At 39.9% G+C, this 23,785-nt stretch overlaps 1 long non-coding RNA gene across 1 annotated transcript; it reads right to left on the bottom strand.

Moving 5' to 3' along the window:
- Positions 1 to 1,527: 1,527 nt before the first annotated feature.
- Positions 1,528 to 23,711, bottom strand: LOC129703959 (uncharacterized). The gene is made up of 3 exons (XR_008724664.1): positions 23,430 to 23,711; positions 22,834 to 22,889; positions 1,528 to 2,491 (listed from the first exon to the last, which is right to left on the bottom strand). It is a non-coding gene; the product is annotated as an uncharacterized LOC129703959 (long non-coding RNA).
- Between the last annotated feature and the right edge of the window lie 74 nt (positions 23,712 to 23,785).

The following is a 23,785-nucleotide window of genomic DNA, read 5'->3' as shown; positions in this document are numbered from 1 at the left end:
GTGTGTTTGATTACCAATTAAGCAAGATGTAAGCACAATGAACATCACACCATCATCTGACTGGCCACGTTTAATCCTCAGATTTAAAAATAAATTCAACAATTTTAGGCTGACAGCTTTTGCAGTTTATAGCAGACTCTGAGAACTGACCATTTCTACTGAAAGATCATCAGTCCGTCACATCACCTCTAATTTTCTCTCTCCGGGGACTCTGCTTGACTGGCTGAACTCTTCCAACATCCGCCATTTTTTGCTTGTGCTTTGGTATCATATAGTTCCAGCATTTGTAAACTTTAGCGATATTGACTTTAGATATACAGCGTGGCATACAGGCCCTTCGGCCCACTGAGTCCGCAATCACCCCGTACACTAGCACTACCCTACACACTGGGGACAATTTACAATTTTACAGAAGCCAATTAACCCACAGACCTGTAGTCTGGGAGGAAACCGGAGCATCCAGAGAAAACCCGTGCAGTCACAGGGAGAAGGTACAAACTCTGTTACAGAGAGCACCCGCAGTCAGGAACAAACCCGGCTCTCTGGTACTGTGCGGCTGCAACTCTACCACTGCCTTTCTGTGTCATGTGTCTTTCTTTCTCTTTCTCTCTCCTTCACCTATTTACTTCGCCTCCAGACATATGATCTGCAATTAACTACTGTTCATCACACTCTGGCATCCAGTATCTCTACCACATACAGTATGTCATTCAATCTTTGGTAGTGACAATTTGATAAAGCCAACATCTTTATTCTCTTGGCCTCACCATTCTCTCAATTGTAAGACTTGTTTGATTTCTATTTTTCTTGGTTCTGGAGAAAGTCATTGTCATTAAGCAATAATTCTATCTTCTCACCACTGTTGCGTATTTCAGCATTATGTTCTATATAGAATTTGCCTGGTTCAGTGAAGTTGATAAAGCTCATATTATTGTATCAAGGAGGTATCCTAATCAGAAATGCATTATGTATTTACCCATGTCTGGGATATTTGGAAGTTCTTTGTGTGGGCTCTTACAAGTTTGCATGGTAAATTCTATGCAAATAAGATGGTCATTCTACATTTAAAAAGAAAATATTGATCTAAAATACTGCATATAAAACTGTATCAAGTATATTGATTAGAGTTATAAAATGCAAGCACGGATTCAATGGGGTTGTCGAGGCAACTGGAGAAAAGCACTAATATTTGAAATAACATCTCGTATCATTTAAAATAATTATATTCAGACTAATTGAAATCTTGTGAAGAACCAGGTAAGAAATTGTGTACAGTTTATCAGTCTCGTCGTGGAATCCTCCACAAACCACTTGAGGGCAGCACCTTCATTCAGTGAAAAATCTTGTGCTTCAAAATAGCTGCAGCTCAATGAGTAATATAGTATTTTGTCATAGAATGCGGAATCAAAAAGAAGTCGTTTGATGACAACAACAATAACTAGAGGCAAATTTTCCATAAGGAACTAAGTTGCGGCTTAAAAGTGTGGTTTGTTAGAAGATTTCTACAGACTGCGATTCTCTCAATAATGTTATCATTCTGTTTATTAATTCACGAGATAAAGATATGTAGGCATTACTAGCATATTTTACTTATTAATTGTCGTTGTGAATGTGACAGTCAAATTCTGTTGAACTATCCCAGCCAAATGATTAATGTCCCGCCACAGTGCTGGAAGTGAGTACCAGCATTTTGCCCAGGCAGTAATGAGGAAATACAGTTATATGTTTACAAGTAAGTAAATTTTTGTTCATATAGCACATTTAAATCAACTCGCGTTGAAACCAAAGTGATTTACATAGAATAAATTAGGTTTCCATACATCCGTATAAAATAAAAAAGAGAAAAGACACAACACACTATAGAATTTAACATGAATGCCCCCCCACAGCAGGATCAGCATTAAGGATGGAGTGTGACACAGACAGATCTTGGATGTAGTGGTGTTCTCACACACCTACTATCGAGAGGCTTCAAGATGATGGAGGTTGTAGAATGAGGAGGTACTGCTGAAGTTAGCTTGATGTGCTTGTGTTCTGCATCATTTAGATGGAAGACACTGCAGTTCAAGTTGCAAATGCGGTGGCGGAGATGAATGTTCATGATGGTGAATACAGGATAAATCATCAGACTTCTTTGTCGAAGTTACTGCTCAACTTTTTGAGTGTTGTTACAGTTGCACTTATCCAACTGCACTCATCCATCCCAATTCAATCAGATACTCATACTCAGATGTATGGTGTTTAGCTACAGAATATAAATTCATTTTCACTGCCCTGCATTATATACCATGTGCACGATAACCTTTTTGCTGCTGACTGGTGCCATCTAAATGTAAAAAAAACTTTTGGCGTGGGGACTGTCAGAGTATACAGGAAACCAAATAAAACAAAATAAAGGTCTGAAGAAGGGTATTGACCCGAAACGTCGCCCATTCCTTCTCTCCAGAGATGCTGCCTGTCCCGCTGAGTTACGCCACCAATTTGTGTCTATCTTCAAAATAAAAATTAATTACAGCAGTCGTCATTAGAAAATGAATGTGAAGAATTTGTCTTCGATTAGTAGAATGAATCATGAGCTTTCCATAAAAAAGCAGCTTCACAAACCCACCGTCGGCACCGTGTCATTGGGGATTTAATTGGATCTCAATTTTTCTTAAGTGAGATGAGCAATTGAGGAATTTAAGAAATGGAATGTAACTGTCTTGTACTGGAGACAAATCAGATATATCTCATGATCTTTTACAGTCTGCAAGTTGCTGTAATTCCTGCATGATTGACTGCAGCTGTCTTAAAAATCTAATTTATATTTGAATGAATTCATTCTTGAAATCTGAAAATATCATTTGTTATAGTTGAATGATATGTGTACAGTATTGTACTGCTGCATTTAAAAAAGGTTCTAGGATAGAGGTTAATTCATGGAATAAAAGTACTGCATCAGCTGCAAAAGGAATATATCACAGGAATGTTATTAATGTTATAGATTTACGTCTTAGGATTATTCCTTATGAGTGTTCATCATTGTGACTTCATAAAAATACAGAAATGCGGTATGTTTAAAAAAATAAGTTGTCGTCAAGTCTGGCTGTACATCTCTAAGTTACAAAAAAGGGTTCTATTACAATTTTGGGCTCTATGCTTGCCGTAACAGAACATTTTATTTTATAGCATGCCATTTAAATAGAAAAGTCTCTGTAAAGTTCTGCAAAGTAAGTTCAATCAAATGCTCATGGTCAGATGCTCTCCGCGTTATCTACAGTGTAAAAAGTTGTCTTCTGCAATTTGTTTAAACTTCCGTGGAAGAAAAGGATTTATTGTTCCACCACTTTGATTTATTACTTCACTTTTCATCACGGTCATTTCTATATCTGATTTCCAATTGCATGAAAATATATCATTTTCTGCCACTGAGGATTGAGGGTGCCTCGTCTTAGTTTGTGTGAGACTGAAAAAGACATCAAAAGGAATGAATGCTGTCTAAAAACATTGGGGAGAAATTGAATTGGACTGGAAAACGTATGCTGGAACAATGGTTTGTGAAATTTGCACTCGGGCTTCTCATCACAACTGTAGCATCACCCCCCCCCCCTGAACACCCCTCCCCCCCCATCCCCCCCCCCCCCCCCCCCCACCCAATAGCCCCCATCACCCCCCAGTTTCATCAACAGACTGGGAGCAATTTACAGAGGGAATTAACATACTGTGCCTACCTGCACATCTTTGAGATGTGGGAGGAAACCAGATCACCTGAAGGGAACCCACATAGTCCCAATGAGAACATTCAAACTGCACAGATCGCACTGGAAGCCACGACTGAACCACGGGACTCTAGTGCGATTAAACAGCCTGTCTACCATCTGTGCCACTGTTTGCCAGAGATTTGGAAATGGATGGAGTAAGTTATGGACGAATGCAAGAGGGAAGACATCTTAACTTTGTGAATCAGCCTGGGGATCCTCAGTCGATGAGGCAGGAAGGAAAAATGTTCTCTGTGATAGAGGCACAAGAAGAATTCCAAGTCGGGTTGGAAACCATACTGGCAGATTATATAACTAACGAGGTCAAAATGATTAGAAGATAAATACCAGGTTCTGAATGTAAAGCTGAAAAAGGTTTACTAACCTCACACCAGAGATAATTAAACATTTCAGAACTCATTTCCTAGTAAGTACTCCACCTAGTAAGCCTTTTGCAGTTCTCCATGCAATAAGCACCTATCAATCACTTAACAGCAATTTAAACTGATCAGAATTCATACCTAATATTTGCATAAGTCACTCCATCTTCACTCACACAATGGCATTGACCCAGCAGTGAGTGGTGTTAACATATCGGTTTATATACAATCCCAGCCATTCAAACATGACAGGCATATCACCCGGACAGACAGAGTATAGAATATTCGGTGCGACAGAGTTTGTGAACAGCAGTGGTAGAAAGACCATTGAAAAAATGGTGTTTTATCACTCAATCCAAAATAATGGTATTTTATTACTAATCCTGCTGGTCACATCCCATCTCCCATTCCAGGCCTACTAGCTGACTTCATATCACTTAGAGTGTTATTTAGCTGCGGGGGGAGGGGGGGGGGGAAGTATCAGTCTTGCAATGAGGCATGATCCCTTCAGGGTGAGGTTGTGCACATCTTGCTCTTGAGGACTTGCAGGAGGACCACTTATAGACAGAGGCTGATGGATATGCACATCAAGATGCTTGAGTTATTGGCAGGCCTGAATGAAATGTTTGTGAGCATGGGGAAGTTCCCATCTTTTCCAGTATTAAAGTTGTAGCCTGCAAACCCAACAGTAATACAGCACCAAATGGCTGTGGTTTTATCCTCAATTGTACCACAAGACAGAAGTAATTCAATGTGAGTTCGGATTCTGCCATCCAAACTACACTTGCTATCAAGGCAACATGGATTGCAGCCATAGCCATCTATACCAGGCTGTCATGTAACAGATTACTAAACTTGCTGAGGCGATGATCGATGGATCCTTAATACATGAATTTATATTTCTGATACAATAGCATTTTTGTTCCGATCACTGAAGTGCATCTAATGCTTAACAGGAGATTGGTGGAGTTCACATCATATTATGAACTCCATCAGTTATCCTGTAACAGATTACTAAACTTGCTGAGGCATTGCCTGCTAGAATGATTGTGGATCTTTGATACATAAATTGACTTCCTACTTCTGAAACAATCGCATTTGTGTTCCAATCACTGTCGCATAACTGTTGCTGATCAACAATGCCTATTGGTCATGCTGAAGATGCAGTGCAAGTTACCAAAAGGCATTCATTGAGCAGCAAGGGAGATGCGGAAAACTTACCCTCATTGAAGCTGTTATTCAACACATTTCTCACAAATATCGAATGTAATACCAAAGAAAACCACAAGCAAACAGTGGGAATATTGTGCAGCAGTAACCCAGTCCCTACTTCAGTGCAAGGGACCTTGATGGGATCTAGTTAATGTAGCTCAGGACTTCATCATTGGCTCTGGTCTTGAGTGAGAGAGGCCTGGCGGGGAGAGAGAAGAGTCGACCAAGCGACCCAAGAACTTGGTGGCTTCAGCACTGGGCCCAATTTGCTCATTCTTTCTGCGTCTTTTGAATAACGGGGAGGGGGGGGGGTGATGTCACTTGCAGTGCGTGGAAGAAAGGCATGCACACCGATTATGACATCATCAGCGAAAGACAGTCGTTTTTAAAATCAAAGTTTTGTCAGATTTTTGAACATTTTCAGTAATAACACGAGAAATAAAACATGAAATTGTCAGGTAAGGCGATTTTGGACCAGGGGAAAAAATGTCTACCGGAATATATAAAAATGTTACCATTACCGCATTGTTTTTCATGAAGATGTGATTACACACAAACACACACACAAATAGATACACATCCAAGAACAGAGTTTTTTAAGTATACTAGATCAAGTGGGACCCGTTGGGTCCGTCCCCTCCATGCGCGGTTGTGGGGGGGGGGGGGGGGGGGGGGGGAGGGGGGCGGCGTCAGTGGCCTGCGGCGTCACACACACACACACACACACACCCACACACACACACACTCACTCTACCCCCCTTGATATTATAATAATATTAATAATTTGCTCCTTTTACCCCATCCCCGTCCTATCCACACAACTCGCAGGCGCAGCTAGAGAGGGAGAGGGAAGAGGGCAGGGGCAGAAGAGGGCAGGGGCAGGAGGGCAGAGGCAGAGGGCAGAGGGAGAGAGGCAGAAGGGGCGGGGGGCAGAGAGGGAAGAGGGGGGGGGGGTCAGAGATGAAGTGGGGAGGCAGAGGGCAGAAGGGGGCAGAGAGTTAGGGGGCTGCAGAGAGGGAGCAGGGGGGGGGGTGGGGTCAGAGACGAAGCGGGATGGGGGGCAGAGACGACTGTGATCAGGGCTTCAGTGTAGGGGGCTTCATCTCTGAGAGTTAGCGGGGTGTGCAGAGCGGGAGGGGTGGGGGTATAGGCTCTTTGAGAGGAGAAAGCAGTGGGGAGGGGGGTACAGACGTTTTGGGCCGCGGACACAGGTACGAAAGGGCGGTGGTCCCCTGTGCTGGGTGGCGGGAGACCAAGAGGGAGAGAGGACTGTGAATTCAGCGAGAAGAGGAGGGGGGGGGGGTGTAGGGCCCGAGAGCTTGAGTGAGTGGTCTCGAGGGATACGGGCGGCTGAGGCGGGGGCGGGGCTCACAAGCTGCGCCGACAGTGAGGAGAACCTCCTTCAGCGCGTGATCTTTGCTGCAGAACTTTCTCATTCTTTCTGCGCCTTTTGAAGAACGGAGGGTGCATGGAGTAACGTACCTCGTGGAAAACTGTGCATGCACGTTGACAGCAGCTGCATTAATCCACAGCGGCGGGGGGGGGGGGGGGGGGGGGGGGGGGGCAGGAGGCAGATGGACCTCAACTGGCGGGCATGCGGGCATTGTGACATCAGCAGCTGGCAAGTGGCGATTATTGTTTAAAAAGTGAGTTTTGTGAAAAATTGTATTCAAAATCTGGGGAAATAATTGATGAAATTTAGAGAGGAGTGGATTTCTGAAATCATACGGTAAATCCTTACCGAAATATGTAAAAAGCTCCCTGTTTTTGCATCCGAGGAGATACGTTTCAAAGGCAAAATGACACACACACACACACACACACACACACACACACACACACACACACACACACACACACACACACACACACACACACACACACACACACACACACACACACACACACACACACACACACACACACACACACACACACACACACACACACACACACACACACACACACACACACACACACACACACACACACTTTTAAAAGTATATAGATATGATAGATGAAATTCCAGATTCAAAACCCATTAATTTTGATGAATATATGGGCTTCCACTTGGTGCTTTTGGTTTCCTCCCACATCCGATAAAATACCCAGGATGGTAAATTAATTGGCTGCTTCATATTTAGCTGCTTCATATCTGCGGGAATTGATGGTAATGTGGAGAGAATAAAATAGATTGAGGTAGGCTTTGTTTTAACTGGTGTTTTATGGTCAGCGTAAACTTAGTGGGCAAAGTGGAACTACGTCCGTGCTGTAATTCTTTCGAACAGTCTAAAAATTACATTGGAAGACACTAAAGCACTTCCAACTTTTTATATCATTAAAGCAAAATAAATTATAATAATAATTTAATTTTCCCATGACAGGCTGAGAATCCCGATTTACATGAATGAGATTTCAAATTCGTGGCCTGATCTGACCCATCAAACCGCTGTGATCAATCCCAGCAAGACTCAGCTTCACAGTTGTAACTCGTGAAGTCTGATTGTCAGTGATTCACTTTGGAGACATCAGCCAGAGCAAGCACGATTCAGCCCATCATCAAAGCATGCAGTGTAGGAAGGATCTGCAGATGCTGATTTAAACTGAAGATAGACACAAAATGCTGGATTAACTCAGAAGGTTAAGCAGCATCTCTGGTGAAAAGGAATAGGTGATGTTTCGGGTCAAGGCCCTACTTCAGACAGTCTTCAAAGCATGCACATTGTTATAAAGATCTCCTAAAAACACCCAATGATTATATTTGTGAATCTGCTGCAACTGAGATAATATCTTTTTAGGCAAATAATACAGAACCACATGTGCCAGGTCTCCTGCTGAGCTCCAACCACTGATTTACTTTCTAACTGGGAATTTTATTTTAATGTTACCACAGCCTAACAGCCCCAATAAAATCAATGTTTACAGAATAATCAGGTAAACGCATTAAATTAATCCAAAGTACGATCCCCTAGATCTTGGGAATAAGTTTTCTGAATCATTCAGCAATAAAACAGCAATTGCATGTTAGCCGGTTAACAAAAACAGCTATTCACATATCTTAGCTAAAGGAAAAAAATATTTTAAAAATAGGAGTTATAACATAGAGTCATAGAATCATAGAGTGAAATGGGCCTGTCCCACTTAGGCGATTTTTCAGGCGACTGCCGGCGACTGTCAGAGTGGAACACACACACATACCAGACTGATTCCTGGGATGTCAGGACCGCCTTATGAAGAAAGACTGGATAGACTTGGTTTATACTCTCTAGAACTTAGGAGATTGAGAGGGGATCTTATAGAAACTTACAAAATTCTTAAGGGGTTGGACAGGCTAGATGCAGGAAGATTGTTCCCGATGTTAGGGAAGTCCAGGACAAGGGGTCACAGCTTAAGGATAAGGGGGAAATCCTTTAAAACCGAGATGAGAAGAACTTTTTTCACACAGAGAGTGGTGAATCTCTGGAACTCTCTGCCACAGAGGGTAGTTGAGGCCAGTTCATTGGCTATATTTAAGAGGGAGTTAGATGTGGCCCTTGTGGCTAAGGGGATCAGGGGGTATGGAGAGAAGGCAGGTACGGGATACTGAGTTGGATGATCAGCCATGATCATATTGAATGGCGGTGCAGGTTCGAAGGGCCGAATGGCCTACTCCTGCACCTAATTTCTATGTTTCTATGTTTCTATCCCTTCACCAGGCCGTTATGCAGGTGGGGGACAGGGCAAGCAGGGGGAGCGCTGTCTGAGTGAAATTCACACGGTGCAAAGCCAATGTGATACAGACACACACCGCGATGAACAGGAAGGTTGGCGCTATAATTAAGGTGGTGAAAGCACAGTGTAAGGGAAGGGTCACGTAAGTCCTTTAAAAGACAGGGGGGTGGGGGGGAGGGCGAGGGAGGAGAGAGTGGAGAGAGGGGGAGAAGTGGGGAGAAGTGGGGAGTAGGAGTGAGGCCAACTTGTAAGAAGCCGGAGATACATGGCTGTTAACATTACCAGTCGGTTATCCTTGGTTCTGAAATGTACTGCTTACATTTTTTTTCTCCCAATGAGCCAATGAAATTCACTGGTCAGCACCGACTACAACCTACTAGAACCTTCGACCTCCTGGCAACGCACTAGTACCTCTTGGAGACCCACTGATGGCACGGGAATTCTCGCTACTCTCCATGTCAGCTTAATTGTAGTCGCCGTTAATTGTTCAACATGTTGAAAATTTTGCGACGACCATAATGAGGCCGCGACTAGTTCTCAGAATGCGGGAACTCCTCACGACCATAAAGGCGACTCCCCGTCAACCACCCGCAAGCATGTGGCGACCGCATAGTCTCCTGCAGTTGCCTAAAAAGTCGCCTAAGTGGGACTGGCCCAATACAGTGTGGAAACAGGCCCATCGGACAACTTGCCCACACCGGTCAACATTTCCCAGCTACAATAGTCGCGCCTGCCCGCATTTGGTCCATATCCCTCCAAACCTGTCCTATCCATGTACCTGTCTAACTGTTTCTTAAATGTTGGGATAGTCCCTGCCTCAACTCCTCCTCGGGCAGCTTGTTCCATACATCTGTCACCCTTTGTGTGAAAAAGTTACCCCTCAGATTCCTATTAAATCTGTGAGACTCTGTGCATCTAGCCGGTCTATTCCTCTCATGATCTTATAAGATCTATAAGATCACCCCTCATCTTCCTGCACTCCGAAGTATAGTCCCAGCCTACTCAACCTCTCCCTATAGCTCGGACCCTCTAGTCCTGGCAACATCCTCGTAAATCTTCTCTGTACGCTTTCCAGCTTGACACCATCTTTCCTGTAACACAGTGCCCGGAACCTTGCTTTTCTTGGTGATGCAGCAGATTGCATCAGATAGAAGTAAAACTTTAACAGCAATAAACAATTAACAAAAGGAAATTCTCTCCCAATGTCCAGGTAACATTTCTTGTTCAAACAACAGCAACACGAATTATTCAATGACGCTAAAAAGCAAAAAAAACCTGCACAGATTTGTAAAATAATGATGAACAGATTAGACAGCACCTGTGGGAAGAGAAACAGAGATAATGTTTCCGGGTAATGTCTTTCACCCGAATTAGAAAAATGAGAACAAATAATTTGGAGTGGGAGACAAGGGAGGAACAGAGAGAATGTTTGGAATGTCTAAAATAAAATAATGACCATGATACTCCAGTAGATGGAAAAGCTGTTCTCCTTCCAAAAGCGGGTGGTGAAGACTTGTTAATCGCAACTGGTCTATCTGAAGCATTGTAAACAGAGGATGATAGCCTCAGAATAAAAGGATGTACTTTTAGAATGGAGGTGAGGAGGAATTTCATTAGCCACAGTGAATCTGTGGAATTCATTGCCACAGACAACACTGGAGGCCAAGTCATTGGGTATTGTTAAAGTGACCCGAAACATCAACCATCCTTTTTCTCTTGAGATGCTGCCTGACCCACTGAGTTAATCCAACATTTTTTGACTATCTTCAGTATAAACCGAATTCCTGGGATGGTGGGACTGTCATATGTTGAAAGAATGGAGCGACTGGGCTTGTATACACTGGAATTTCGATGAGAGGGGATCTTATTGAAACATATAAGATTATTAAGGGATCGGACATGCTAGAGGCAGGAAACATATTCCCGATGTTGGGGGAGTCCGGAACAAGGGGCCACAGTTTAAGAATGAGGGGTATGCTATTTAGAAGGGAGATGAGGGAAAACTTTCTCCATAACCCTTCTCGCCTCCCTACCCCCCTCCTCTCCCTCTATCTTCCTGCTCCCCCACTCTTCACCCCCTATCCCACTCCCCCACTTTTCCTCCTCGCCTCCCCCACTGCCCTCCTCTCACTCTATCCCCCACTCCCAACCTCCCTCACCACCACCCCCACTCTCACTCTTTCCCTCTCCTCCCCCATTCTCTATCCTCACCTCCCCCACTTTCCACTCCCTCCCCCTCCTCTCCTCTATCCCCCTGCTCACCACTCCTCACCTCCCCCACGTTCCCCTCCCTACCCCCCTCCTCTCCCTCTATCCCCCTGCTCACCCACTCCCACAATAAAAATTGCGATGATTTTTAAAAATGAAACCTCCCCCTATCACCCCCCCACAAAGAAAATCGCAATTTTTCTTTAAAATAACCTAAATACAGTCAGCTGTTAATGAAAACGGAAGAATTTGAATAAAACGGGATCCCATTGTGACGTCATTGTTATTTGAAGTTAAGTGATTTTTGTCAAGAATAAAATGTGAATAATTTGTAAAATATATCTATGTTAAACTTGTTTGATTTACATCACAGGACAATGTTGAGTAAGGTGGGCCAAAAATTGTAGCGCTATCGTGTACCGTTTCAGTAGGGTTTTGGAATCTCACGTGCATGCATGCAAACAACCCAACAAGATGACTGTTTTAGGAATATATACTAGACCAAGTGGGACCCATTGGGCCCCGTTCTGCCAACGCAATATTCCACTACTCACCCTTAGCCCCCAACTGCGCAGGCACGGCTGAAGGGTTCCCATTGTGACTCCAGTGATCTCCATTGTGATGCAAGTTACGGCTACACTCCCCGAACTGCACCTCGCCATCCCTCTTCTGACCCCTATCCTCCTCCATTCCCCCTCATCCCCAGCACTCTCTCTTCTTTCCCCTCCCTCTCCATTCCTCCCCTCCCCCACTCCCTCCCTCACCTCTTCCTCCCTCTCCTATCCCCTACCCTGTCATTCCCTCCCTCCATAACCCCTCTCCACTCCCCACCCCCTCCTCTCCCTCTATCCCCCTGCTCTCACAATGAAAATCACAATGTTTAAAAAAAATATGAAACTCCCCCCATCCCACACCCCACAATGAAAATCATGATTTGTTTTTAAATGACCCCCCCACAATGAATATCGTGTTTTTTATTTAAAATAACCTAAGCACAATGTTAGCTTTTAATGAAAACGGAAGAATTTGATGAATATCACGATTTTCTATGTAAATGAGATTCAGGATCCCATTGTGACATCATTGTGACATTGAATGTTGTTGATGGGCAGGGCAAGTGGTTTATAAAGTAGTTTTTGTAAAGTTTTAAATGTCAATAACTCGTAAAATATAACATAAATCCGAACATAACTTGTTTCTTTTACATCCCAAGATAATGGTGAGTAAGGTGGGCCAAAATTTGTAAAGCTATCGTGGACTGTTTTAGCGGGGTTTTGGAATATCTTGCACATGAACGCATGCATGCATACAAACAAACAAGATGAGAGTTTTAGTATTATATACATTTTTTCACACAAGGAAAAGTATGAAGTCTGGAAGAGGTGGTGGGGGCAGTTACGCTTGGGCAATATTTTTTTTGTTGACAAAAAGGTGTGGCATGCACAATGAAGAAACATATATGTCATGTAGCCAGAAAACAAAGTAATGGTGTTTAACTTTTTAGAGATACTGGTACACCGTACAGGCGCATACCATTCCAAAAAAAGCATTGCCCTCAACATAAGTACTTGAATCACCTAAACATAAAGGCTACAGACCTAGCATGGGAAAATGGGATTAGTGTAGGGAGGTACAGTGAGTGGCATGGACATGTTGAGCCTTACGGCTTGCTTATGTGCTGTAAGGCTCTTAGATCCTACGTTAATGTGCAAAGGAAGCACCTTGATTCATGAGTATCACAGGGGAGGGATATGGGATTTCTGGAGGAAGTTGGATTGCAGACAGCAGTCGATCAGTGCAAGGAAGTTTATTTTAAGAACCTCAAAGTGTCGGAGCAGTATATGGACATGAAGTAATCAGTGGCTGTGGAGTGTGATCAGTACTTAAAATAGAAATGTGTTGGTCACTTTGTTATTTTGTGACCAAGGGATTAGATAGACAGAGGGTACAAACAATTGCCAGGAAGATGTTGGGCTCAGAAGGATCAATGGTCTTGATGCAGAAGAATCAATGGTCTTGATGCTGGAGTATGGGTTGGTGATCAGAGAGGAGACTGGATATTCTTCGGGTGTAATCAGTGATGGAGCCATCAAGGGGCAGGCGGGCGAGGATGGAGTAGAATTGAATAAGTTGATCAATGTGTGGGAGATATGTTAGGTGAGGGTCAGGTTGCAAGGTTGGGAAGGGTAATTAGAATTGCTCCAGATTTGGTGGTGGATGATTGGAGGGGTTGGGGTTGAGGGATACAGAAAGTGGGCAACAAAGAAGGATTATGGGTTAAGTATCTATTGCCTGGGTCAGGTTCCCAATTATGGCCAGGGATGACCTCATGCCGGCTCTCCTTCATTCAGACTTTGCATATCTCCTTCTAGTACTCAGTCTGCTTCTGAGGTCAGGGAGAATAGAAGCCATCCGTGCTGGTATTTTCGTTAATACTCTTTTTTAAGGGATGGTGCCCTAATGATTGAGAGAACTGTCCCACAGAGGAAATACATAACGTCCTGACAATGATACCTACAGAGCCACACCCTTCAGATGATGACCCTGGTTCTTGGCGGGCACAGGCTACAGTCCTGACGGATCCACCAGTCATGGTTCTTAGAATTGATTCCAGACCTTGATGTTTCATGGCATCAAGGCAGACATGGCCAAGGAATCTAATGCTGAAACTTACTTCCCTCCCACTGCTGATGTATCAGCAATCCCACCCGTGAACACTATTTGAAAGAAATGATCAAAAGCCTAGATGTGTATGGAAAATGGGGACTTTTATTGCCCACTGACAAGATGGGCATGATAGCATGACAAAGCCATCCTGATTGAAGTCTGGATGGCATTAATAATTAGCTTAGTTTACTATTGTCACGTGTACCGAGGTACATTGAGATGCTTTTTTGTTGCGTGCTATCCAGTCAGCGAAAAGACTACACATGATTACAATCAAGCCATCCAAAATGTTTAGACAAAGTCTGCAGCAGGTGGTGAAGAATGAAGGGTTAGACCTACCTTTACCTTAACCTTAACCTCGACAACTTTTGCCAATGCACCTGCCTATGGTGGCAGTGGCAGTAATAATAACTGCTGCATTCTTATGGAAACAAAGTCCTAAGCCACACCTTCATTACACAGTGTGGAACTACCATCGTGGTGGATGGAATAGACTCAGAACAGATCTGGCATCTCTGAAATGTAGAAACAAGGAACCTGCAGATGCTGATACTGGTTTACAAAAAAACAGACACAAAGTGTTGGAGTAACTCAACGGGCCAGGCAGGACGACCCGGAACATCACCTATCCATGTTCTCCAGGGATGCAGCCTGACCCGCTGAGTTACTCCGGCACTGTGTGTGTGTTTTCTGGCATCTCTGAGCTGGGCATTGGGAAATGCTATGGCCCATTAGGAACACAAGAAATGTATCCCACCACAATTTGTGAGCTCATTGTATATCTCTCATTAGACCATTATCATCAGGCCAACACGCAAATTGTTCATTGAGGAGAGTAAGAAAAAAACAGTCCACCAGCAGCACAAGACCTACTTGAAAAGGTGTGAAGGTTCCACTGCATTTCTGTGAGCCTGCAGAAGAAACATGCTACAGGCCATCTCACAAGCAAATGATAAATCAAAGTCATGCAGTCCTGCTGCCAATGGACAATTAAACAACAAACAGGGAATCCATGTGTCCTGTCCAGAAAATTGAACAAATTGTTCTCGTATTATATCTTGCCTTTCTTTAAATAATTTCTTGGTATTCCCTTGCTGAGTTCTAAAATATTTCTGATCCTCAGATCTACTGCTAATTTGGCAACTTTATAAGGCTCTTCCTTATATTTAATACTATCTTTCATTTTTCCTGTCAGAAATTAGTAGACTTCTTGTCCTGTTGAACTTTTGTGCCTTAACATATATATTTTTTCCTAATTATGCATTACTTCTTCAAATGTGATCTCTTGTTTGTTTGCTGTCAAATCTTTCAACGTATTTTCACAATCAACCACAGACAACTCCACTCACACCTCCACAGTTTTCTTTGTTTAGATTTAAGATCAAGTTTCAGGTTGAACTGCATTACTTTCAAACTATGTAAAATTCTATCATATTATTGTTACTCTTCCCTAAAGATCCACTTGCAATAAGATTATCAATTAACCCTTTCTCGTTGTATAAAACAAGATGTAAAATAGCCTTTTCCTAGTTAGTTCCTCAAGAATAAATGAAGAAACCATCGCACATACATTCCACCAACACGTATTCCAAATCATTAATGGTAAATTGACCTGGTCTGTCTGTTTATTAAAATCTCCCAGGATTGTAATATTATATTTGTTGCACACTTTGTAATTTCCCAATTTATGATGCACACAATATTATAATTACTGTGTGGTGGCCAATAAATAATTCCTAGCAATACTTTCTGGCCCTGTTGTTTAACTCAATCCAAAGGGAAACCGGTTTTATATTATACTAGACCAAGTGCAGACCCGTTGGGTCTGGTCCCCGAACGTGCTTCAGACCCTGAGTACGAGGAGGGAGGAGGGAGGGGGGGGGGGGGGGGGGGGGAAACACCCACTGGCAAGATGATAAAAATTCTCTTTTTTTTGGACAGTCATGTCATAAACCATCTAAATTGTCTATATTTTGTTTTATTCTTTCTCCATGATCATTATTTTTAACCTAAATATTCACAACAGTTTGAGCAAAATATGTATTGTGCAAAAAAACAATAATTTTGATTATATTTTGAGTGGATGTTTCTGGATTAATTTATGGGAATTAAACATTAAATTCCTTCCATCTGGCATATAAATTCATGACAGTGAGATTTAAAAATCATGTTATATAGTGAATTCTTGTTTGTGGGATTAGTTTGTTATTTGGATAACGGCTATTTAAAAAAATATATCATTTTCTTAAGAAATGGAATCTACAGGATTTTCTTAATGGGAAAGGCAGAAGTGGGCAGAAAGGCATGTGATGCATGGTTTGAAGAGTAAAAACTTGTAGTTTACATTGCCAAAATTGAAACGTTGAGGAAAAACAAGGTGTACAGAGTTGCTTATTGGTTACAATCTGAGGAGTATGATGATGCTACTGATTATGATATGCCAATGTACCAGCTAGCAACTGATCTTCAACATAAAGATTTGGTCTATTGCTAGAATTGTGATTTATTTACCTATCTGTTATGGACTTACAGCATATAATACAATAATATTAAAGTTCTGATCTTGAGAATATCACATTTTTGAATTTTCAAGGCAGTCTGTTACTATTTCCGTCACAACGGTCAATTTTGTAATTAGCTGCAATTAGGTAATTAACTAATTATATGCTTTAATTTCAGGTCATCCAAGTAAGATGTTGTATATTTGTTTCAGAATGCTTCAATCTATAATAACTGAAAATTTCATTCAGTTCTCATAATCTTTTAGAAAATTATGGGCTTTTGACTGTCCTCGATCACAGCTTTTGTGCGAAGACAATAGGGAACAAGATGCTCATTTCCAAGTATGAAAATGGCCATAACTTTTTTAACTGTTAAAACTTTTTTAATTTTTCTCTTTTTGTTTTGGCTTTTTTGTTTACTAATCATTAGTATCATATATATATTCATATCTAACTATATAGGTAACAACTAATACTTATTAAATATCCATATTTCCACTAAAATTATTAACATTAACATTTCTTATAAAAAGTTAATATTGTATATGATTGATAACAATGATCAATAATCAATAGTCTTCGATTAACGTAGAAATGAATTACATACTTATATTATATAGGAAGATATGTAAGTGGTAAATTAACCTATATCATAATAAAGTTTGACGGTTTTTTTTTGCTTTATTTTTCAATTTAAAATTGTTTTGCTGTTCTTGAACCTTTCTGCAGGGTTACGTGTTAATATATGTATGCATATGGGTATATATATATATATATGTATGTATATATATATATGTGTATATATATTGTGTGTGTGTATGTATGGCTAGGTAAATAAATTTGTTACTCCCAAAGAAGTTGATTGAATGTTAGAAATAATCTTTTTTTTTCTCTTCTTCGGGCACGGAGCTGGGAATTTTTTCTTTTTACAAAGGCTACGGAAGTCTTTAGAATTCTAGCCACGTTAGTGTGGCTATCACTAACTACACTAATTGTAGATGTAGTTCTTTTTCCTTCACCCTACACTAACCAACTCTATCACTTTTCTCACTTTAAATATTTTTATAACTTAATGTTTGAATGGAAAAATAAGACTAATACAAGGAGATGTGATCGGAAGAACGATGTAATCGATTTTAAATTCATCTATTTGAGGTTCGGGAGCAGGGTCAGGTTCTATGTGTTGTACCTTCTGCTCGGTTATAGACCACCTTAGAAGCAATATGCAAGATGCTAACATGACAAGAAGGGGTCAGGGAATAACATTTTGTAGTTGGAATGTCAAGGGACTCAATGAACCAATTAAGAGAAGTAAAGTTTTGGCACACCTAAATTTAATCAAAACAGATATAATATTTCTTCAAGAAACACACCTTAAAAAGGAATCTCAACATAGACTTAAAGCTAAGTGGATCGCTGAATCATATCATTCCTCTTTTTCCCACAAGTCCAGAGGAGTTGCAATAGTAATTCGTAAAGGAATACCTTTTACGATCTCTTCAACAATAGTGGATATTGATGGTAGATATATTATATTAGTTGGAGAGTTAAATGGAGAAAAAGTGATCCTTCTTAATGTTTACGGGCCTAATTTCGATAACCCCACTTTTTTTAACAAAACATTTAATAAAATTCCTGAATTTACACAATATAAATTAATAATTGAAGGAGACTTCAATTGTACATTAGACACATACTTAGATAGATCATCAAGGCAAAAAAAAGCAACATCTCAATCAAGTGTATTTTTAAATTCATTTATTAATACCACTAATATTAAGGATATCTGGAGAATAGAAAACCCAACCGGACGGGAATATTCATTTTACTCACCAGTACACAAAACATACTCAAGAATAGATTATTTTTTAGTTGACTCTACGTTTATCCCATTTACTTATAATTCAAAATACCATAACATTATAATCTCAGATCACGCACCGGTAACATTCATGATTAAATTAAATGGAATGTCCGAGAAACAAGCATATTGGAGATTTAACCCACAAATTTTGAACGAAAGATCATGCCAGGAATATATTATTAAACAGATTCAAATATTTTTTGAGGTAAATGACAACCCTGACACACCTATTTCTCTTATGTGGGAAACGTTCAAAGCGTATGTTCGAGGTACATTAATTTCCGCCCAAGCATTTTATAATAAAGAAAACAGGATTAAACAACAAGCACTGGAAAGTGAAATCAAGCAACTAGATATAGAAAATGCGAGAATACCATCTACGTTAAAACATAATAAAATTGCTGTATTGAAATATAAATTAAATAAAATGTATTCAGAACAAGTAATAAAACTTTATCAAAAAACTAAACAATTACATTTTGAATTTGGAGACAAACCACAAAAATTATTAGCACGCCAGTTACGAAAAATGGAAGGGGAAAAAATAATTCATAAAATTAGAACAGAGACAGGAGAATTATTAAAAATGCCCAAGGATATAAATGATAGATTTCTCCAATACTATCATAACCTTTATTCAACTAAAACCGTAGCACAATCAGAAGGAATAGCAGATTTTTTAATAAAATGTAATCTAAAAGGTTTAGATTCAAACGATAGAGAACTATTAGAAAGGGAAATTACGATAAAGGATATTGAGGAGTCTATTGGCTCTCTAAAAAATGGTAAAGCAGTAGGACCAGATGATTTAGGTTCCGAATTTTACAAAAAAATTTATGATTTGCTTTGCCCACGCTTACAAAGACTGTATGAGTATATCTATACTCAACAGAAACTTCCAGACACTTTAAATGAATCTATAATAACACTTATTCCTAAAGCTGATAAAGATCCGGAAGACCCGGGATCATACAGAGCAATTGCACTTCTGAATACAGATCAGAAAATATTAACTAAAATACTAGCGCGTAGATTAAGTACAGTGATGAATAAATTAATACACCCTGACCAAACAGGTTTTATTCAGAAACGGTATTCATATTATAATCTAAGAAGATTATTTAATATTATATATTCCAAGAGAATTATTAATGAAGATCTAGCAATAATCTCACTTGACGCTGAAAAAGCATTTGATCAGGTCGAATGGCCTTATTTATTTTCGGTGATGGAAAAGATGCAGCTAGGGGAGAAATTTTGTACATGGATAAAACTGTTATATACAAATCCCACGGCTAGAATACTTACTAGCCAAAGGTTGTCATCTAAATTTAGTCTATCTAGAGGTTGTAGACAAGGATGCCCGTTATCTCCATTATTATTTGCACTTGCTATTGAGCCACTGGCAGAAAGAATTAGGGGGCATCCGGAAATACACGGGTATAACACTAAGGACACAGTGAATAAAATTTCTCTATACGCAGATGACGTATTAATATACATTACAAAACCAGAAATTAGTATCCCAAACTTATTAAAGCTAATAAACCAATTCGGTGCACTTTCAGGATACAGAATAAATTGGAATAAAAGTGAAATTATGCCAATAAGGGAACATAACAAACAGATAATACAACAATTTCCATTTAAAGTAGTAAATGAAAAATTTAAATATCTAGGTATCTATGTAACTAAGATATATACATCATTATTTAAAGCAAATTTCCCCCCATTATTGAATAAACTACATAAGAATATCCAATACTGGAAAACACTACCTATTTCAATGGTTGGCAAAATTAATGCCATAAAAATGATTTTTTTACCGCAAATATTATACCTTTTTCAGACGATTCTGATATACCTGGCAAAAAACTTTTTTTTTAAATTGGACTCTATTGTTAATGATTTTATCTGGGATTATAAGAATCACAGGATAAACAAAAGACACCTGTGTAAATCAAAAAGTAATGGAGGCTTGGTTTTACCTAACTTTTTGTTTTATTTCTGGGCAGTTAATATTAAAAATATGAACTTTTGGTTGGAAGAAATAGACCAGCAACCAGACTGGTTAAAAATGGAAAAGGAAGATTGTCTACCTTTTGATATTGGTTCGATATTATTTGCTACGTCTAAATTAAACAAAAAAATTTATAGGGAAAACCCTATAATATTTAGTGCTATAAGAATTTGGAAACAATTAAAAAAGACATTAAAATTAGATAACGTATCACTTTTTCTTCCAATTGTGAATAATCCTTTGTTTAAGCCTTCATGGTTAGACGGGGGTTTTGCACAATGGAAGAATTATGGAATTAAAAATATGGGACAACTTTACAAGGAAGGCACCTTTCTGACATTTCAGGAGTTGCAACAGACTTATGGACTTCGAGGAAATGATTATTTCAGATATCTTCAACTTAGAGATTATGTAAAATCGAATTCTCAAAATTTTTGAATTAGAAACTCAGAAATCCTTGATGAATGTTGGAACAAACATCCTAATACAGAAAAATTAATATCTTATATATATAATATCTTATTAGACAGTGACATTCCTTCGACGGACTTACACAGACAAACATGGGAAAAAGAATTAAATCAAGTAATAACGAAAGACACTTGGGAAGAAAGTTTACAACACATACATCAGTGTTCACTAAACGCCAGACATTCTCTAATACAATTTAAAGTAATACATAGGTTACATTATTCAAAAACAAAATTACATAAAATTTTTCAACATATCTCACCTATATGTGATAAATGTCAACATTTAGAAGCTACATTGTCGCATATGTTTGCAAACTGTACAAAAATTAAAAAATTCTGGGTAAATATTTTTAGTATAATATCCAAAGTAACCAACACACAATTGGAACCAAATCCAAAATTAATAATACTCGGAATTTTAGAAGTAAATCAAACATTTAGAATAACACAAAGAAACTTTATTGATTATAGTTTAATAACAGGAAAAAAATTAATTCTAAAATTTTGGAAAGGCCCTACGGCCCCCACAATCAAAATGTGGATTATAGAAATGACGGAGACCTTAAACGTGGAAAGAATCAGATTTTCCCTGTTGGACAAACAGGAATTATTCGTTGGAACATGGTCTCCTTTTATTGATTACTTAAAGGGTCAGAATAGTTCAGCACAGGAACCTGACTAGCACTCGGGCTAAAGATTGGATGAAATGCTACACTCTGAAATGTACGAACATATCTCGAACGATGTTTTTTATTTTGAATAAATTTTTCCATTCTTCTTTAACTATCTCTTTCCCCCTTTTTTTTTTTTTTTTTTTTTTTTTTTTTTGTTTTTGTTTTTGTTTCCTTTCTTTTCTTCCTCTATTTCATCTATCTCTTTAGTTCTATCTAGTTTTTAAAAAATGAAGAAAAAGGCAAAAAGTATTGGAGACAATGTAATAATAACCGACAATATTATCAATTTAAAAATGTAAGACAGTAATGATGTAATAGATTATGTACCTATCTCCAATAAAAAAAAAAATATTTTCAAACTTTTTTAATACTGAAGATATGAAAGTGAATTAGGTGTCAAATTACTTCTTTTTATGCTTTATCTGAAGGGGAAAATTGCCGACTTGATTTTTAAAATCTCACAATTTTGTAACATTGCTACATGAATCTCTGCCTTACCTGGGAAGGCCAGGTTATGTCCCTGGATGGTGTTCAGGGAGGAGTAGGGGCAGGTTTTTCACTTCCTACGTATTCAACCCAATCTTTTGCTATCTTTCCCCCCTCCCCAACTCAACCCGGCTCAGCCTGCTTAATTTTTATTTTATGTCTCCAACTCCAGAAGTTTTCTTAACACTCTTCCTTCTACTTCTCCATTTAGCTAATCAACCCCCCCCCCCCCCCCCCCCCCCCCAACCCCTCACACCAATCACCTACCAAACACTGTCGTCAAATTCCCTCTCATTCCTTGTACTGACTATCTGTCCTCTAATCTCTCAGTCCTGATGCAGGTTTTTAAGCCAAAATATTTACCACCCATCCCCTTGACTCCATGATGCTGCTTGGCGCCTTGTCCCACGGTACGAGTTCATTCCAAGAACTCTCCCGAGTTTAAAAAAAATCAAACTCGTGGTAAGCACGAAGAAGGAACGTAACGGGTACGTCAGAGCTCGGGGACGTCTCTTGGCGCTAACGGCAGGTACTCGGGAAGACTCGCTAACGGCAGGTAAGCACGGGAAGAATCGTGAAGATTTTTAAACATGTTGAAAAATGTCCACGAGAGCCCCGAGTATCGACGAGTGGCCATTACCGTAAATCTCCGAGTTCGAATCAGGGCAAACTCTGGAGATCTTTTGGAATTAACTCGTACGTGGGACAGCGGTTTAAGTTCTTAGAGCTGGGTTTTTTTTTTACCAGTGTGAACTCATTGCTCCTATCATCCATGGCTTACACCTACAAACTCCTAACCTCACATCCGAGAGAAAGAAAGGTCGCGGCCTGAAACGTCACTCATTCCTGCTCTCCAAAGATGCTGCCTGTCTCGCTGTTATTCCGGTCTATTTTCCTTACCTCACATATGTGCCTTCACCACCACCACTGCTTCATACACCGGCAATGCCCCCAACCTGTGTTTGAATATAAAATAAGAAAGAAAACTCACAATAACTAATCATCTGCCTCATTACCAGTTGTGGAAACGTATTGGGAAGCATCTATTGCCTACGTAACAGCGGCTGCTGCTCGCCACAGCTGTCTTTTTCAGGCATTTGTACGATCAGTAAGAGAAATCTATCCCGGCGGGACCATGTATCGATGTCCATGCGATTTCCCTGCACATCCGATACAGGTACCTGCAGCCACTTGGCTTACGAGCTAAAACCAGGCGACAAAAATCAGCAACTTTTAAACTGTGACTTTAACAAGGGCATGCGTCCTCGTTGAAGGTTTCCATTAATATGCTTATAGGATTTAGTGCTTTGGGTTTTTTTTTTTCGTTGATACAGACATATTTGTATATGTTTAATAAAACGATGCATGGTTTAAATATTACTATAAATACTGTAAGTCACCACACATCATACACTAAGACGTTTGCTGATAAATACCGAAAGCTGCTCTCAGTGTTTTGCCTCCGGTAATACAAAGTAACATACTATCCTACTTACTTCGGCCCTTGTCGGCGTGTGTTGATCAAAATGTGTGTTGTTTATTTCTGCAACAGCAGTTGCTTATTATGAAGTAATTCAACTCAGACCGAGTTTGCACACACACACTGTTCTGTTTACGGTAATTTCAAAAAAGATTGCTCGCATTTCGTTATTTAAACACTGCAAGTCATTTCACTGCACCTCATTCTGTGGAGGGGGAATGACTGGCTGGGAGCACTCTTAGAAGAGGCAAGGCCGCCGTCCCACTTTCGAAGTATTTATGTAATAGGAGTTGCACAGGTAAATCGAACGAAATCTTTAAACTAAGAGCAGGGTGTATTATTCTGCTATGTAAATCGGCTTCAATTTTAAAT

This window comes from Leucoraja erinacea, chromosome 15 (assembly GCF_028641065.1).
Source record: "Leucoraja erinacea ecotype New England chromosome 15, Leri_hhj_1, whole genome shotgun sequence".
In the NCBI taxonomy this organism is placed as follows: domain Eukaryota; kingdom Metazoa; phylum Chordata; class Chondrichthyes; order Rajiformes; family Rajidae; genus Leucoraja; species Leucoraja erinaceus.
The sequence above is the reverse complement of the archived record's forward strand: the minus strand, read 5'-3'. Positions and strand labels throughout refer to the sequence as shown.